The 19,398-nt window shown below is 43.1% G+C and overlaps 5 non-coding genes across 5 annotated transcripts; all 5 read left to right on the plus strand.

Moving 5' to 3' along the window:
• Positions 1-1,517: 1,517 nt before the first annotated feature.
• On the plus strand, positions 1,518-1,599 carry TRNAL-UAG (transfer RNA leucine (anticodon UAG)). The gene has a single exon. It is a non-coding gene; the product is annotated as a tRNA-Leu (tRNA).
• A 4,146-nt stretch (positions 1,600-5,745) lies between these two features.
• Positions 5,746-5,827, plus strand: TRNAL-UAG (transfer RNA leucine (anticodon UAG)). The gene has a single exon. It is a non-coding gene; the product is annotated as a tRNA-Leu (tRNA).
• Positions 5,828-9,944: 4,117 nt separating this feature from the next.
• TRNAL-UAG (transfer RNA leucine (anticodon UAG)) lies at positions 9,945-10,026 on the plus strand. The gene has a single exon. It is a non-coding gene; the product is annotated as a tRNA-Leu (tRNA).
• A 4,145-nt stretch (positions 10,027-14,171) lies between these two features.
• TRNAL-UAG (transfer RNA leucine (anticodon UAG)) lies at positions 14,172-14,253 on the plus strand. The gene has a single exon. It is a non-coding gene; the product is annotated as a tRNA-Leu (tRNA).
• Positions 14,254-18,399: 4,146 nt separating this feature from the next.
• Positions 18,400-18,481, plus strand: TRNAL-UAG (transfer RNA leucine (anticodon UAG)). Its single transcript has one exon. It is a non-coding gene; the product is annotated as a tRNA-Leu (tRNA).
• Positions 18,482-19,398: the final 917 nt, after the last annotated feature.

Below are 19,398 nucleotides of genomic sequence, written 5' to 3' on the forward strand. Positions count from 1 at the left end.
GTGGGAAAAGACGATTTGGCAAAATAAAAGAAAGTTAGATTTAAATTGAAAACTTAACAGTTTTGGTTGACCTGCTGGTCATGTTTTTGCCAGTCACAAGCCTTTTGTTTGCAGGGCACTAGAAGGTAAAAGGAAAAAATAGTACCTTGATCAGGTGGGGAGCAGCGGTCAGGCACTGATTAAGCTGAATCAATCAACGCTTGGTCGCTGCTCTACAGAGAGGAACGGAAATGATGCAAGACATGCCTTGATGAATTAAGAAACTGTAAAGAAGAGTGCCACATAATTAAAAAATGGTGAGAGACATGCGGGCTCCAAGCCCTTTACTGAATACTACAGAGTCTATCAAGCGAGACCCTAAAAAGGTCAGTTAGTTAAAATAAACAAACATTGTTACTTCTAAATATCAATATTCCAAGGACGCCTACATGCTCGTCAAGCAAAAAGTTCCTAGTGCATGGAGGGCCTTATGGTAGTTCTGAAGAGAGGCAAAGGACTTGGTCAGAGGGTGGCCTTGTTGGTGTGGTAGGGAGGCAATACCTCAAACGTTATTACTGGGGTAGGGGAGCTTGCAATTCGGAGTAATGAAAATTATCACAAAGCAATCAAGTAATTCCACATCAAAATAACAAGCGTGCGGGCTGACAACCATGCTCTCAGCATCAACGAGCGCAGAGTGAAGTGAATTTTACCATCCTCTGTGCATTTTTATTGCGAGGCTCATTTACATTTGACTTGGCGCGCAGAACGAGTGAGAACCCGGTCAATAGAAACAAAAATCATCTATTTAAAAAGTTTAGTTTCACGTGGGCCTGTTGTGCTTACTTCTTTCAGAATAGCTTTTGAACCTCTGTCCTGTGTGTGTCTGTGACTGTCACGTGAAAGGCAGTCAGAGCATCCAGGTGGGCCCCATGTCACCTGGGGCACCGCCCACCAGTGCTGGAGTTTTAAACAGCACCCGGTTGCATTTTGGGACTTGTGCCTTTTCAATGTGAGCTCAAAGACGGAAGTGTGGAATTCTGTTGGCTAAAAAATATTAACAGCGGAATGTGAATAGGCCACACAAGACATGACGTCACTGGAAAGCTAAACAGTATGTTGGGGAGACTGGGTGCGGCAATAGGGCTGATGTCATGAATACGTGCAACTCCTCGGTTATTTTTGAATGAACTGCTCATTCATTAGATCCCACCCTAAGAAAGGAGCCCACCAGTATGAACACTTGTTTCATTAGAAAATGATGGAGTCACATTGCCTATGTAGAGCAGGTGCTTATACCTTGGTTGGAAGTCATTGCTCGGAGAGTGTTGTCTTTTAAGGTGATTGCACTAGGTCCGAGCAGGTGGGAGAAGACTTGTGCAGTGACTGAGTAAGAGAGATAACCTTCAATTACCACATCACCCTCCCGACATTGTAATCATGTCCTTTAAACGGTTTATCGACTCGACTTTCCACACTGAGTGCCAAGACGCAGGGTTTCGGTGCTCATGAAGTGCACAGACACACAGAAAACTGAAGGTAGCGTGGCCGAGCGGTCTAAGGCGCTGGATTTAGGCTCCAGTCTCTTTGGAGGCGTGGGTTCGAATCCCATCGCTGCCAGAGATGGATTTTAACAGATCTTAATGACGCATCTCCCTCCTGCCCCTTCAATTTGCATGCACAGTGACTCTACCAATAGGTCCCTAATTTTAAAACTCTTTTACAGTCTCCTTCTAAGTAAACTCCTAAACCGTGGACTCCCAAGAAATCGGCTGATGGGCGCTGCTGTTGTTTTCCTTCATTCTGCTTAGATCACCTTCAAATGGAAGGTTTAACAAATAATTTGTTCTCCCCACGCGGTCACCCCGCTCTTCTGTCTGCAAAATAAAATCGAACCTCTGTTAAATAAAGATTTAAAGCAAATTATCTATCTTCCCAAATAAAGTTGGTAAATGTGTTCTTCACAGTTATTTTAAATATCAGGTTTAAAATAAACAAGTGACGTACTCGGCAGGATTCGAACCTGCGCAATGAACCCCCAATGAATTTCAAGCTCATCACCTTAGCCACTCGGCCATAACTACGAGCTCTCATTAACCCATACCGAAACTTTATATCACAACAGAATTGTGCACAATGGCCGTGCACACCTATATATAACTCCATTTAGTTGTATCTCTAACTGTGTGCAAAGGGCACATTGCTATGTTTCTGTCTAAGCTTTGCTATAGGTCTGAGGTCTTAAGAACCAAAGCAGGCTCCACGAATACTTGTCTGCACAAAAAAACAAGCATTTGCAATGCGAAAGGTCTCACACTTGGGAGAGTTAGAGCTATTGGCGTTGCAAATGACAATGTCTTTTACCTAGGTTTTGGTTTTCCTTGGGAAAATTGTATGTGTCCACGTTATGTTTTGGGGCACTTCCTGTCGCGGGCGCTAGGCCTACCCACACAAGTGCGGTACCATTTTTATCGGGAGACTTGAGGAAACATAGAATAGCAAAACAAGTGTTACTGCCCCTTGTCTTTATCTACATTTTTTCCTTCCAAATATAAGACAGTGTGTAAAAAAGACGTCTATATGAGAAATGCCCTTTAATTCGCATGCTAGTGTGGGCACCCCAGAATTCAGAGATGTGCAAATAACCACTGCTCCTCAACACCTTATCTTGTGCCCATTTTGGAAATAGAAAGGTTTTCTTGATACCTATTTTTCACTCTTTATACTTTGGCAAATTAATTGCTGTATACCCGGTATAGAAAGAAAACCCACTGCAAGGTGCAGCTCATTTATTTTCTCTGGATACCTAGGGTTCTTGATGAACCTACAAGCCCAATATATCCCCGCAACCAGAAGAGTCCAGCAGACGTAACGGTATATTGCTTTCAAAATTCTGACATTGCAGAAAAAAGTTACAGAGTAAAACGTAGAGAAAAATGGCTGTTTTTTTCACCTCAATTTCAATATTTGTTTTTAGTTCAGTTGTTATTTTCTGTAGGAAACCCTTGTAAGATCTACACAAGTTACCCATTGCTGAATTCAGAATGTTGTCTTCTTTTCACAAATGTTTAGGTTACTGGGATCCAGCATTGGTTTCACACCCATTTCTGTCACTGACTGGAAGGAGGCTAAAAGCACACAAAATCGTAAAAATGGGGTATGTCCCAGTAAAATGCCAAAATTGAGTTGAAAAATTGGGTTTTCTGATTCAAGTCTGCCTGTCCCTGAAAGCTGGGAAGCTGGTGATTTTAGCACTGCAAACCCTTTGTGGATGCCAATTTCAGGGACAAAAACCACAAGCCTTCTTCTCCAGCCCTTTTTTCCATTTATTTTTTTAAAAATACATTTCTACTGTATTTTGGCTAATTTCTTGGTCTCCTTCAGGGGAACCCACAAAGTCTGGGTACCTCTAGAATCCCTAGGATGTTGCTAAAAAAGGACACAAATTTGGCGTCGGTAGCTTATGTGGACAAAAATGTATGATGGCCTAAGCGCGTCCTGCCCCAAATAGCCAAAAAAATGCCTGGCACCTGAGGGGGAAAAGGCCTGGCAGCGAAGGGGTTAAAATGCACTATTTTATTCCAATTTCTTCACTTAGCTTCAGATGAACTATTGTTCCCTCCCACCCCCTCCTTTCAAAGTGCACCAGCCACCACTGCCTGGGGTGGGACAGATTGTTTTCGATTGCAGTATGGCAGATTGTTTTGGATTGCAGTGTGGTAGTTTGTTTTGGATTGGAGTGCAGAAGATTGCAGTGGGGTAGATTGTTTTGAATTGGAGTAGGGGAGATTGTTTTGAAGTGGAGTCGGGCAGATTGGAGTGGGTCAGATTGTTTTGGATCGGAGTAGGACAGATTGTTTTGGATCGGAGTAGGACAGATTGTTTTGGAGTGGTGCAGATTGTTTTTTATTAGAGGGGGGCAAATTGGAGTGAGACAGATTTGATAGGGGTGGCTGGAGAGGGTTGGAGTGGGATGAGTTAGAGTGGATTGGATTCGGGTGAGTGATTTGGACTGGAGTGAGGTGGATTAGTGTGGGTGAAGTGGTCTGGATGGGGGTGGATTGTAGTGGGGCAGATTGGAGTGGGGTGGATTGAAGTGTACCGCAGGATTATGTGTCAAAGCATAATTTCAGAATTTACACATAATAAAGAAACACTGTTGTTTTGCAATATCTTAAACAAGCTAATCGTCATCTTTTGAGAAGAGCGCCCACGAACAAAAACAAAAGAAAACATGCGTGGAACGTGGGAAAAGACGATTTGGCAAAATAAAAGAAAGTTAGATTTAAATTTAAAACTTAACAGTTTTGGTTGACCTGCTGGTCATGTTTTTGCCAGTCACAAGCCTTCTGTTTGCAGGGCACTAGAAGGTAAAAGGAAAAAATAGTACCTTGATCAGGTGGGGAGCAGCGGTCAGGCACTGATTAAGCTGAATCAATCAACGCTTGGTCGCTGCTCTACAGAGAGGAACGGAAATGATGCAAGACATGCCTTGATGAATTAAGAAACTGTAAAGAAGAGTGCCACATAAATAAAAAAAATGGTGAGAGACATGCGGGCTCCAAGCACTTTACTGAATACTACAGAGTCTATCAAGCGAGACCCTAAAAAGGTCAGTTAGTTAAAATAAACAAACATTGTTACTTCTAAATATCAATATTCCAAGGACGCCTACATGGTCGTCAAGCAAAAAGTTCCTAGTGCATGGAGGGCCTTATGGTAGTTCTGAAGAGAGGCAAAGGACTTGGTCAGAGGGTGGCCTTGTTGGTGTGGTAGGGAGGTAATACCTCAAACGTTATTACTGGGGTAGGGGAGCTTCCAATTCGGAGTAATGAAAATTATCACAAAGCAATCAAGTAATTCCACATCAAAATAACAAGCGTGCGGGCTGACAACCATGCTCTCAGCATCAACGAGCGCAGAGTGAAGTGAATGTTACCATCCTCTGTGCATTTTTATTGCGAGGCTCATTTACATTTGACTTGGCGCGCAGAACGAGTGAGAACCCGGTCAATAGAAACAAAAATCATCTATTTAAAAAGTTTAGTTTCACGTGGGCCTGTTGTGCTTACTTCTTTCAGAATAGCTTTTGAACCTCTGTCCTGTGTGTGTCTGTGACTGTCACGTGAAAGGCAGTCAGAGCATCCAGGTGGGCCCCATGTCACCTGGGGCACCGCCCACCAGTGCTGGAGTTTTAAACAGCACCCGGTTGCATTTTGGGACTTGTGCCTTTTCAATGTGAGCTCAAAGACCGAGAAGTGTGGAATTCTGTTGGCTAAAAAATATTAACAGCGGAATGTGAATAGGCCACACTAGACATGACGTCACTGGAAAGCTAAACAGTATGTTGGGGAGACTGGGTGCGGCAATAGGGCTGATGTCATGAATACGTGCAACTCCTCGGTTATTTTTGAATGAACTGCTCATTCATTAGATCCCACCCTAAGAAATGAGCCCACCAGTATGAACACTTGTTTCATTAGAAAATGATGGAGTCACATTGCCTATGTAGAGCAGGTGCTTATACCTTGGTTGGAAGTCATTGCTCGGAGAGTGTTGTCTTTTAAGGTGATTGCACTAGGTCCGAGCAGGTGGGAGAAGACTTGTGCAGTGACTGAGTAAGAGAGATAACCTTCAATTACCACATCACCCTCCCGACATTGTAATCATGTCCTTTAAACGGTTTATCGACTCGACTTTCCACACTGAGTGCCAAGACGCAGGGTTTCGGTGCTCATGAAGTGCACAGACACACAGAAAACTGAAGGTAGCGTGGCCGAGCCGTCTAAGGCGCTGGATTTAGGCTCCAGTCTCTTTGGAGGCGTGGGTTCGAATCCCCCCGCTGCCAGAGATGGATTTTAACAGATCTTAATGACGCATCTCCCTCCTGCCCCTTAAATTTGCATGCACAGTGACTCTACCAATAGGTCCCTAATTTTAAAACTCTTTTACAGTCTCCTTCTAAGTAAACTCCTAAACCGTGGACTCCCAAGAAATCGGCTGATGGGCGCTGCTGTTGTTTTCCTTCATTCTGCTTAGATCACCTTCAAATGGAAGGTTTAACAAATAATTTGTTCTCCCCACGCGGTCACCCCGCTCTTCTGTCTGCAAAATAAAATCGAACCTCTGTTAAATAAAGATTTAAAGCAAATTATCTATCTTCCCAAATAAAGTTGGTAAATGTGTTCTTCACAGTTATTTTAAACATTAGGTTTAAAATAACCAAGTGACGTACTCGGCAGGATTCGTACCTGCGCAAGGAACCCCCAATGAATTTCAAGCTCATCACCTTAGCCACTCGGCCATAACTACGAGCTCTCATTAACCCATACCGAAACTTTATATCACAACAGAATTGTGCACAATGGCCGTGCACACCTATATATAACTCCATTTAGTTGTATCTCTAACTGTGTGCAAAGGGCACATTGCTATGTTTCTGTCTAAGCTTTGCTTTAGGTCTGAGGTCTTAAGAACCAAAGCAGGCTCCACGAATACTTGTCTGCACAAAAAAACAAGCATTTGCAATGCGAAAGGTCTCACATTTGGGAGAGTTAGAGCTATTGGCGTTGCAAATGACAATGTCTTTTACCTAGGTTTTGGTTTTCCTTGGGAAAATTGTATGTGTCCACGTTGTGTTTTGGGGCACTTCCTGTCGCGGGCGCTAGGCCTACCCACACAAGTGCGGTACCATTTTTATCGGGAGACTTGAGGAAACATAGAATAGCAAAACAAGTGTTACTGCCCCTTGTCTTTATCTACATTTTTTCCTTCCAAATATAAGACAGTGTGTAAAAAAGACGTCTACATGAGAAATGCCCTTTAATTCGCATGCTAGTGTGGGCACCCCAGAATTCAGAGATGTGCAAATAACCACTGCTCCTCAACACCTTATCTTGTGCCCATTTTGGAAATAGAAAGGTTTTCTTGATACCTATTTTTCACTCTTTATACTTCGGCAAATTAATTGCTGTATACCCGGTATAGAAAGAAAACCCACTGCAAGGTGCAGCTCATTTATTTTCTCTGGATACCTAGGGTTCTTGATGAACCTACAAGCCCAATATATCCCCGCAACCAGAAGAGTCCAGCAGACGTGACGGTATATTGCTTTCAAAATTCTGACATTGCAGAAAAAAGTTACAGAGTAAAACGTAGAGAAAAATGGCTGTTTTTTTCACCTCAATTTCAATTTTTTTTTTTAGTTCAGTTGTTATTTTCTGTAGGAAACCCTTGTAAGATCTACACAAGTTACCCATTGCTGAATTCAGAATGTTGTCTTCTTTTCACAAATGTTTAGGTTACTGGGATCCAGCATTGGTTTCACACCCATTTCTGTCACTGACTGGAAGGAGGCTAAAAGCACACAAAATCGTAAAAATGGGGTATGTCCCAGTAAAATGCCAAAATTGAGTTGAAAAATTGGGTTTTCTGATTCAAGTCTGCCTGTCCCTGAAAGCTGGGAAGCTGGTGATTTTAGCACTGCAAACCCTTTGTGGATGCCAATTTCAGGGACAAAAACCACAAGCCTTCTTCTCCAGCCCTTTTTTCCATTTATTTTTAAAAAAATACATTTTTACTGTATTTTGGCTAATTTCTTGGTCTCCTTCAGGGGAACCCACAAAGTCTGGGTACCTCTAGAATCCCTAGGATGTTGCAAAAAAAGGACACACATTTGGCCTGGGTAGCTTATGTGGACAAAAATGTATGATGGCCTAAGCGCGTCCTGCCCCAAATAGCCAAAAAAATGCCTGGCACCTGACGGGGAAAAGGCCTGGCAGCGAAGGGGTTAAAATGCACTATTTTATTCCAATTTCTTCACTTAGCTTCAGATGAACTATTGTTCCCTCCCACCCCCTCCTTTCAAAGTGCACCAGCCACCACTGCCTGGGGTGGGACAGATTGTTTTCGATTGCAGTATGGCAGATTGTTTTGGATTGCAGTGTGGTAGTTTGTTTTGGATTGGAGTGCAGAAGATTGCAGTGGGGTAGATTGTTTTGAATTGGAGTAGGGGAGATTGTTTTGAAGTGGAGTCGGGCAGATTGGAGTGGGTCAGATTGTTTTGGATCGGAGTAGGACAGATTGTTTTGGAGTGGTGCAGATTGTTTTTTATTAGAGGGGGGCAAATTGGAGTGAGACAGATTTGATAGGGGTGGCTGGAGAGGGTTGGAGTGGGATGAGTTAGAGTGGATTGGATTCGGGTGAGTGATTTGGACTGGAGTGAGGTGGATTAGTGTGGGTGAAGTGGTCTGGATGGGGGTGGATTGTAGTGGGGCAGACTGGAGTGGGGTGGATTGAAGTGTACCGCAGGATTATGTGTCAAAGCATAATTTCAGAATTTACACATAATAAAGAAACACTGTTGTTTTGCAATATTTTAAACAAGCTAATCGTCATCTTTTGAGAAGAGCGCCCACGAACAAAAACAAAAGAAAACATGCGTGGAACGTGGGAAAAGACGATTTGGCAAAATAAAAGAAAGTTAGATTTAAATTGAAAACTTAACAGTTTTGGTTGACCTGCTGGTCATGTTTTTGCCAGTCACAAGCCTTTTGTTTGCAGGGCACTAGAAGGTAAAAGGAAAAAATAGTACCTTGATCAGGTGGGGAGCAGCGGTCAGGCACTGATTAAGCTGAATCAATCAACGCTTGGTCGCTGCTCTACAGAGAGGAACGGAAATGATGCAAGACATGCCTTGATGAATTAAGAAACTGTAAAGAAGAGTGCCACATAATTAAAAAATGGTGAGAGACATGCGGGCTCCAAGCCCTTTACTGAATACTACAGAGTCTATCAAGCGAGACCCTAAAAAGGTCAGTTAGTTAAAATAAACAAACATTGTTACTTCTAAATATCAATATTCCAAGGACGCCTACATGCTCGTCAAGCAAAAAGTTCCTAGTGCATGGAGGGCCTTATGGTAGTTCTGAAGAGAGGCAAAGGACTTGGTCAGAGGGTGGCCTTGTTGGTGTGGTAGGGAGGCAATACCTCAAACGTTATTACTGGGGTAGGGGAGCTTGCAATTCGGAGTAATGAAAATTATCACAAAGCAATCAAGTAATTCCACATCAAAATAACAAGCGTGCGGGCTGACAACCATGCTCTCAGCATCAACGAGCGCAGAGTGAAGTGAATTTTACCATCCTCTGTGCATTTTTATTGCGAGGCTCATTTACATTTGACTTGGCGCGCAGAACGAGTGAGAACCCGGTCAATAGAAACAAAAATCATCTATTTAAAAAGTTTAGTTTCACGTGGGCCTGTTGTGCTTACTTCTTTCAGAATAGCTTTTGAACCTCTGTCCTGTGTGTGTCTGTGACTGTCACGTGAAAGGCAGTCAGAGCATCCAGGTGGGCCCCATGTCACCTGGGGCACCGCCCACCAGTGCTGGAGTTTTAAACAGCACCCGGTTGCATTTTGGGACTTGTGCCTTTTCAATGTGAGCTCAAAGACGGAAGTGTGGAATTCTGTTGGCTAAAAAATATTAACAGCGGAATGTGAATAGGCCACACAAGACATGACGTCACTGGAAAGCTAAACAGTATGTTGGGGAGACTGGGTGCGGCAATAGGGCTGATGTCATGAATACGTGCAACTCCTCGGTTATTTTTGAATGAACTGCTCATTCATTAGATCCCACCCTAAGAAAGGAGCCCACCAGTATGAACACTTGTTTCATTAGAAAATGATGGAGTCACATTGCCTATGTAGAGCAGGTGCTTATACCTTGGTTGGAAGTCATTGCTCGGAGAGTGTTGTCTTTTAAGGTGATTGCACTAGGTCCGAGCAGGTGGGAGAAGACTTGTGCAGTGACTGAGTAAGAGAGATAACCTTCAATTACCACATCACCCTCCCGACATTGTAATCATGTCCTTTAAACGGTTTATCGACTCGACTTTCCACACTGAGTGCCAAGACGCAGGGTTTCGGTGCTCATGAAGTGCACAGACACACAGAAAACTGAAGGTAGCGTGGCCGAGCGGTCTAAGGCGCTGGATTTAGGCTCCAGTCTCTTTGGAGGCGTGGGTTCGAATCCCATCGCTGCCGGAGATGGATTTTAACAGATCTTAATGACGCATCTCCCTCCTGCCCCTTCAATTTGCATGCACAGTGACTCTACCAATAGGTCCCTAATTTTAAAACTCTTTTACAGTCTCCTTCTAAGTAAACTCCTAAACCGTGGACTCCCAAGAAATCGGCTGATGGGCGCTGCTGTTGTTTTCCTTCATTCTGCTTAGATCACCTTCAAATGGAAGGTTTAACAAATAATTTGTTCTCCCCACGCGGTCACCCCGCTCTTCTGTCTGCAAAATAAAATCGAACCTCTGTTAAATAAAGATTTAAAGCAAATTATCTATCTTCCCAAATAAAGTTGGTAAATGTGTTCTTCACAGTTATTTTAAATATCAGGTTTAAAATATACAAGTGACGTACTCGGCAGGATTCGAACCTGCGCAATGAACCCCCAATGAATTTCAAGCTCATCACCTTAGCCACTCGGCCATAACTACGAGCTCTCATTAACCCATACCGAAACTTTATATCACAACAGAATTGTGCACAATGGCCGTGCACACCTATATATAACTCCATTTAGTTGTATCTCTAACTGTGTGCAAAGGGCACATTGCTATGTTTCTGTCTAAGCTTTGCTATAGGTCTGAGGTCTTAAGAACCAAAGCAGGCTCCACGAATACTTGTCTGCACAAAAAAACAAGCATTTTCAATGCGAAAGGTCTCACACTTGGGAGAGTTAGAGCTATTGGCGTTGCAAATGACAATGTCTTTTACCTAGGTTTTGGTTTTCCTTGGGAAAATTGTATGTGTCCACGTTATGTTTTGGGGCACTTCCTGTCGCGGGCGCTAGGCCTACCCACACAAGTGCGGTACCATTTTTATCGGGAGACTTGAGGAAACATAGAATAGCAAAACAAGTGTTACTGCCCCTTGTCTTTATCTACATTTTTTCCTTCCAAATATAAGACAGTGTGTAAAAAAGACGTCTATATGAGAAATGCCCTTTAATTCGCATGCTAGTGTGGGCACCCCAGAATTCAGAGATGTGCAAATAACCACTGCTCCTCAACACCTTATCTTGTGCCCATTTTGGAAATAGAAAGGTTTTCTTGATACCTATTTTTCACTCTTTATACTTTGGCAAATTAATTGCTGTATACCCGGTATAGAAAGAAAACCCACTGCAAGGTGCAGCTCATTTATTTTCTCTGGATACCTAGGGTTCTTGATGAACCTACAAGCCCAATATATCCCCGCAACCAGAAGAGTCCAGCAGACGTAACGGTATATTGCTTTCAAAATTCTGACATTGCAGAAAAAAGTTACAGAGTAAAACGTAGAGAAAAATGGCTGTTTTTTTCACCTCAATTTCAATATTTGTTTTTAGTTCAGTTGTTATTTTCTGTAGGAAACCCTTGTAAGATCTACACAAGTTACCCATTGCTGAATTCAGAATGTTGTCTTCTTTTCACAAATGTTTAGGTTACTGGGATCCAGCATTGGTTTCACACCCATTTCTGTCACTGACTGGAAGGAGGCTAAAAGCACACAAAATCGTAAAAATGGGGTATGTCCCAGTAAAATGCCAAAATTGAGTTGAAAAATTGGGTTTTCTGATTCAAGTCTGCCTGTCCCTGAAAGCTGGGAAGCTGGTGATTTTAGCACTGCAAACCCTTTGTGGATGCCAATTTCAGGGACAAAAACCACAAGCCTTCTTCTCCAGCCCTTTTTTCCATTTATTTTTTTAAAAATACATTTCTACTGTATTTTGGCTAATTTCTTGGTCTCCTTCAGGGGAACCCACAAAGTCTGGGTACCTCTAGAATCCCTAGGATGTTGCTAAAAAAGGACACAAATTTGGCGTCGGTAGCTTATGTGGACAAAAATGTATGATGGCCTAAGCGCGTCCTGCCCCAAATAGCCAAAAAAATGCCTGGCACCTGAGGGGAAAAGGCCTGGCAGCGAAGGGGTTAAAATGCACTATTTTATTCCAATTTCTTCACTTAGCTTCAGATGAACTATTGTTCCCTCCCACCCCCTCCTTTCAAAGTGCACCAGCCACCACTGCCTGGGGTGGGACAGATTGTTTTCGATTGCAGTATGGCAGATTGTTTTGGATTGCAGTGTGGTAGTTTGTTTTGGATTGGAGTGCAGAAGATTGCAGTGGGGTAGATTGTTTTGAATTGGAGTAGGGGAGATTGTTTTGAAGTGGAGTCGGGCAGATTGGAGTGGGTCAGATTGTTTTGGATCGGAGTAGGACAGATTGTTTTGGATCGGAGTAGGACAGATTGTTTTGGAGTGGTGCAGATTGTTTTTTATTAGAGGGGGGCAAATTGGAGTGAGACAGATTTGATAGGGGTGGCTGGAGAGGGTTGGAGTGGGATGAGTTAGAGTGGATTGGATTCGGGTGAGTGATTTGGACTGGAGTGAGGTGGATTAGTGTGGGTGAAGTGGTCTGGATGGGGGTGGATTGTAGTGGGGCAGATTGGAGTGGGGTGGATTGAAGTGTACCGCAGGATTATGTGTCAAAGCATAATTTCAGAATTTACACATAATAAAGAAACACTGTTGTTTTGCAATATCTTAAACAAGCTAATCGTCATCTTTTGAGAAGAGCGCCCACGAACAAAAACAAAAGAAAACATGCGTGGAACGTGGGAAAAGACGATTTGGCAAAATAAAAGAAAGTTAGATTTAAATTTAAAACTTAACAGTTTTGGTTGACCTGCTGGTCATGTTTTTGCCAGTCACAAGCCTTCTGTTTGCAGGGCACTAGAAGGTAAAAGGAAAAAATAGTACCTTGATCAGGTGGGGAGCAGCGGTCAGGCACTGATTAAGCTGAATCAATCAACGCTTGGTCGCTGCTCTACAGAGAGGAACGGAAATGATGCAAGACATGCCTTGATGAATTAAGAAACTGTAAAGAAGAGTGCCACATAAATAAAAAAAATGGTGAGAGACATGCGGGCTCCAAGCACTTTACTGAATACTACAGAGTCTATCAAGCGAGACCCTAAAAAGGTCAGTTAGTTAAAATAAACAAACATTGTTACTTCTAAATATCAATATTCCAAGGACGCCTACATGGTCGTCAAGCAAAAAGTTCCTAGTGCATGGAGGGCCTTATGGTAGTTCTGAAGAGAGGCAAAGGACTTGGTCAGAGGGTGGCCTTGTTGGTGTGGTAGGGAGGTAATACCTCAAACGTTATTACTGGGGTAGGGGAGCTTCCAATTCGGAGTAATGAAAATTATCACAAAGCAATCAAGTAATTCCACATCAAAATAACAAGCGTGCGGGCTGACAACCATGCTCTCAGCATCAACGAGCGCAGAGTGAAGTGAATTTTACCATCCTCTGTGCATTTTTATTGCGAGGCTCATTTACATTTGACTTGGCGCGCAGAAGGAGTGAGAAACCGGTCAATAGAAACAAAAATCATCTATTTAAAAAGTTTAGTTTCACGTGGGCCTGTTGTGCTTACTTCTTTCAGAATAGCTTTTGAACCTCTGTCCTGTGTGTGTCTGTGACTGTCACGTGAAAGGCAGTCAGAGCATCCAGGTGGACCCCATGTCACCTGGGGCACCGCCCACCAGTGCTGGAGTTTTAAACAGCACCCGGTTGCATTTTGGGACTTGTGCCTTTTCAATGTGAGCTCAAAGACCGGGAAGTGTGGAATTCTGTTGGCTAAAAAATATTAACAGCGGAATGTGAATAGGCCACACAAGACATGACGTCACTGGAAAGCTAAACAGTATGTTGGGGAGACTGGGTGCGGCAATAGGGCTGATGTCATGAATACGTGCAACTCCTCGGTTATTTTTGAATGAACTGCTCATTCATTAGATCCCACCCTAAGAAATGAGCCCACCAGTATGAACACTTGTTTCATTAGAAAATGATGGAGTCACATTGCCTATGTAGAGCAGGTGCTTATACCTTGGTTGGAAGTCATTGCTCGGAGAGTGTTGTCTTTTAAGGTGATTGCACTAGGTCCGAGCAGGTGGGAGAAGACTTGTGCAGTGACTGAGTAAGAGAGATAACCTTCAATTACCACATCACCCTCCCGACATTGTAATCATGTCCTTTAAACGGTTTATCGACTCGACTTTCCACACTGAGTGCCAAGACGCAGGGTTTCGGTGCTCATGAAGTGCACAGACACACAGAAAACTGAAGGTAGCGTGGCCGAGCGGTCTAAGGCGCTGGATTTAGGCTCCAGTCTCTTTGGAGGCGTGGGTTCGAATCCCACCGCTGCCAGACATGGATTTTAACAGATCTTAATGACGCATCTCCCTCCTGCCCCTTCAATTTGCATGCACAGTGACTCTACCAATAGGTCCCTAATTTTAAAACTCTTTTACAGTCTCCTTCTAAGTAAACTCCTAAACCGTGGACTCCCAAGAAATCGGCTGATGGGCGCTGCTGTTGTTTTCCTTCATTCTGCTTAGATCACCTTCAAATGGAAGGTTTAACAAATAATTTGTTCTCCCCACGCGGTCACCCCGCTCTTCTGTCTGCAAAATAAAATCGAACCTCTGTTAAATAAAGATTTAAAGCAAATTATCTATCTTCCCAAATAAAGTTGGTAAATGTGTTCTTCACAGTTATTTTAAATATCAGGTTTAAAATAAACAAGTGACGTACTCGGCAGGATTCGAACCTGCGCAAGGAACCCCCAATGAATTTCAAGCTCATCACCTTAGCCACTCGGCCATAACTACGAGCTCTCATTAACCCATACCGAAACTTTATATCACAACAGAATTGTGCACAATGGCCGTGCACACCTATATATAACTCCATTTAGTTGTATCTCTAACTGTGTGCAAAGGGCACATTGCTATGTTTCTGTCTAAGCTTTGCTTTAGGTCTGAGGTCTTAAGAACCAAAGCAGGCTCCACGAATACTTGTCTGCACAAAAAAACAAGCATTTGCAATGCGAAAGGTCTCACATTTGGGAGAGTTAGAGCTATTGGCGTTGCAAATGACAATGTCTTTTACCTAGGTTTTGGTTTTCCTTGGGAAAATTGTATGTGTCCACGTTCTGTTTTGGGGCACTTCCTGTCGCGGGCGCTAGGCCTACCCACACAAGTGCGGTACCATTTTTATCGGGAGACTTGAGGAAACATAGAATAGCAAAACAAGTGTTACTGCCCCTTGTCTTTATCTACATTTTTTCCTTCCAAATATAAGACAGTGTGTAAAAAAGACGTCTACATGAGAAATGCCCTTTAATTCGCATGCTAGTGTGGGCACCCCAGAATTCAGAGATGTGCAAATAACCACTGCTCCTCAACACCTTATCTTGTGCCCATTTTGGAAATAGAAAGGTTTTCTTGATACCTATTTTTCACTCTTTATACTTCGGCAAATTAATTGCTGTATACCCGGTATAGAAAGAAAACCCACTGCAAGGTGCAGCTCATTTATTTTCTCTGGATACCTAGGGTTCTTGATGAACCTACAAGCCCAATATATCCCCGCAACCAGAAGAGTCCAGCAGACGTGACGGTATATTGCTTTCAAAATTCTGACATTGCAGAAAAAAGTTACAGAGTAAAACGTAGAGAAAAATGGCTGTTTTTTTCACCTCAATTTCAATTTTTTTTTTTAGTTCAGTTGTTATTTTCTGTAGGAAACCCTTGTAAGATCTACACAAGTTACCCATTGCTGAATTCAGAATGTTGTCTTCTTTTCACAAATGTTTAGGTTACTGGGATCCAGCATTGGTTTCACACCCATTTCTGTCACTGACTGGAAGGAGGCTAAAAGCACACAAAATCGTAAAAATGGGGTATGTCCCAGTAAAATGCCAAAATTGAGTTGAAAAATTGGGTTTTCTGATTCAAGTCTGCCTGTCCCTGAAAGCTGGGAAGCTGGTGATTTTAGCACTGCAAACCCTTTGTGGATGCCAATTTCAGGGACAAAAACCACAAGCCTTCTTCTCCAGCCCTTTTTTCCATTTATTTTTAAAAAAATACATTTTTACTGTATTTTGGCTAATTTCTTGGTCTCCTTCAGGGGAACCCACAAAGTCTGGGTACCTCTAGAATCCCTAGGATGTTGCAAAAAAAGGACACACATTTGGCCTGGGTAGCTTATGTGGACAAAAATGTATGATGGCCTAAGCGCGTCCTGCCCCAAATAGCCAAAAAAATGCCTGGCACCTGACGGGGAAAAGGCCTGGCAGCGAAGGGGTTAAAATGCACTATTTTATTCCAATTTCTTCACTTAGCTTCAGATGAACTATTGTTCCCTCCCACCCCCTCCTTTCAAAGTGCACCAGCCACCACTGCCTGGGGTGGGACAGATTGTTTTCGATTGCAGTATGGCAGATTGTTTTGGATTGCAGTGTGGTAGTTTGTTTTGGATTGGAGTGCAGAAGATTGCAGTGGGGTAGATTGTTTTGAATTGGAGTAGGGGAGATTGTTTTGAAGTGGAGTCGGGCAGATTGGAGTGGGTCAGATTGTTTTGGATCGGAGTAGGACAGATTGTTTTGGATCGGAGTAGGACAGATTGTTTTGGAGTGGTGCAGATTGTTTTTTATTAGAGGGGGGCAAATTGGAGTGAGACAGATTTGATAGGGGTGGCTGGAGAGGGTTGGAGTGGGATGAGTTAGAGTGGATTGGATTCGGGTGAGTGATTTGGACTGGAGTGAGGTGGATTAGTGTGGGTGAAGTGGTCTGGATGGGGGTGGATTGTAGTGGGGCAGATTGGAGTGGGGTGGATTGAAGTGTACCGCAGGATTATGTGTCAAAGCATAATTTCAGAATTTACACATAATAAAGAAACACTGTTGTTTTGCAATATCTTAAACAAGCTAATCGTCATCTTTTGAGAAGAGCGCCCACGAACAAAAACAAAAGAAAACATGCGTGGAACGTGGGAAAAGACGATTTGGCAAAATAAAAGAAAGTTAGATTTAAATTTAAAACTTAACAGTTTTGGTTGACCTGCTGGTCATGTTTTTGCCAGTCACAAGCCTTCTGTTTGCAGGGCACTAGAAGGTAAAAGGAAAAAATAGTACCTTGATCAGGTGGGGAGCAGCGGTCAGGCACTGATTAAGCTGAATCAATCAACGCTTGGTCGCTGCTCTACAGAGAGGAACGGAAATGATGCAAGACATGCCTTGATGAATTAAGAAACTGTAAAGAAGAGTGCCACATAAATAAAAAAAATGGTGAGAGACATGCGGGCTCCAAGCACTTTACTGAATACTACAGAGTCTATGAAGCGAGACCCTAAAAAGGTCAGTTAGTTAAAATAAACAAACATTGTTACTTCTAAATATCAATATTCCAAGGACGCCTACATGGTCGTCAAGCAAAAAGTTCCTAGTGCATGGAGGGCCTTATGGTAGTTCTGAAGAGAGGCAAAGGACTTGGTCAGAGGGTGGCCTTGTTGGTGTGGTAGGGAGGTAATACCTCAAACGTTATTACTGGGGTAGGGGAGCTTCCAATTCGGAGTAATGAAAATTATCACAAAGCAATCAAGTAATTCCACATCAAAATAACAAGCGTGCGGGCTGACAACCATGCTCTCAGCATCAACGAGCGCAGAGTGAAGTGAATTTTACCATCCTCTGTGCATTTTTATTGCGAGGCTCATTTACATTTGACTTGGCGCGCAGAAGGAGTGAGAAACCGGTCAATAGAAACAAAAATCATCTATTTAAAAAGTTTAGTTTCACGTGGGCCTGTTGTGCTTACTTCTTTCAGAATAGCTTTTGAACCTCTGTCCTGTGTGTGTCTGTGACTGTCACGTGAAAGGCAGTCAGAGCATCCAGGTGGACCCCATGTCACCTGGGGCACCGCCCACCAGTGCTGGAGTTTTAAACAGCACCCGGTTGCATTTTGGGACTTGTGCCTTTTCAATGTGAGCTCAAAGACCGGGAAGTGTGGAATTCTGTTGGCTAAAAAATATTAACAGCGGAATGTGAATAGGCCACACAAGACATGACGTCACTGGAAAGCTAAACAGTATGTTGGGGAGACTGGGTGCGGCAATAGGGCTGATGTCATGAATACGTGCAACTCCTCGGTTATTTTTGAATGAACTGCTCATTCATTAGATCCCACCCTAAGAAATGAGCCCACCAGTATGAACACTTGTTTCATTAGAAAATGATGGAGTCACATTGCCTATGTAGAGCAGGTGCTTATACCTTGGTTGGAAGTCATTGCTCGGAGAGTGTTGTCTTTTAAGGTGATTGCACTAGGTCCGAGCAGGTGGGAGAAGACTTGTGCAGTGACTGAGTAAGAGAGATAACCTTCAATTACCACATCACCCTCCCGACATTGTAATCATGTCCTTTAAACGGTTTATCGACTCGACTTTCCACACTGAGTGCCAAGACGCAGGGTTTCGGTGCTCATGAAGTGCACAGACACACAGAAAACTGAAGGTAGCGTGGCCGAGCGGTCTAAGGCGCTGGATTTAGGCTCCAGTCTCTTTGGAGGCGTGGGTTCGAATCCCACCGCTGCCAGAGATGGATTTTAACAGATCTTAATGACGCATCTCCCTCCTGCCCCTTAAATTTGCATGCACAGTGACTCTACCAATAGGTCCCTAATTTTAAAACTCTTTTACAGTCTCCTTCTAAGTAAACTCCTAAACCGTGGACTCCCAAGAAATCGGCTGATGGGCGCTGCTGTTGTTTTCCTTCATTCTGCTTAGATCACCTTCAAATGGAAGGTTTAACAAATAATTTGTTCTCCCCACGCGGTCACCCCGCTCTTCTGTCTGCAAAATAAAATCGAACCTCTGTTAAATAAAGATTTAAAGCAAATTATCTATCTTCCCAAATAAAGTTGGTAAATGTGTTCTTCACAGTTATTTTAAATATCAGGTTTAAAATAAACAAGTGACGTACTCGGCAGGATTCGAACCTGCGCAAGGAACCCCCAATGAATTTCAAGCTCATCACCTTAGCCACTCGGCCATAACTACGAGCTCTCATTAACCCATACCGAAACTTTATATCACAACAGAATTGTGCACAATGGCCGTGCACACCTATATATAACTCCATTTAGTTGTATCTCTAACTGTGTGCAAAGGGCACATTGCTATGTTTCTGTCTAAGCTTTGCTTTAGGTCTGAGGTCTTAAGAACCAAAGCAGGCTCCACGAATACTTGTCTGCACAAAAAAACAAGCATTTGCAATGCGAAAGGTCTCACATTTGGGAGAGTTAGAGCTATTGGCGTTGCAAATGACAATGTCTTTTACCTAGGTTTTGGTTTTCCTTGGGAAAATTGTATGTGTCCACGTTCTGTTTTGGGGCACTTCCTGTCGCGGGCGCTAGGCCTACCCACACAAGTGCGGTACCATTTTTATCGGGAGACTTGAGGAAACATAGAATAGCAAAACAAGTGTTACTGCCCCTTGTCTTTATCTACATT

This window comes from Pleurodeles waltl, chromosome 12 (genome assembly GCF_031143425.1).
Source record: "Pleurodeles waltl isolate 20211129_DDA chromosome 12, aPleWal1.hap1.20221129, whole genome shotgun sequence".
Lineage (NCBI taxonomy): Eukaryota > Metazoa > Chordata > Amphibia > Caudata > Salamandridae > Pleurodeles > Pleurodeles waltl.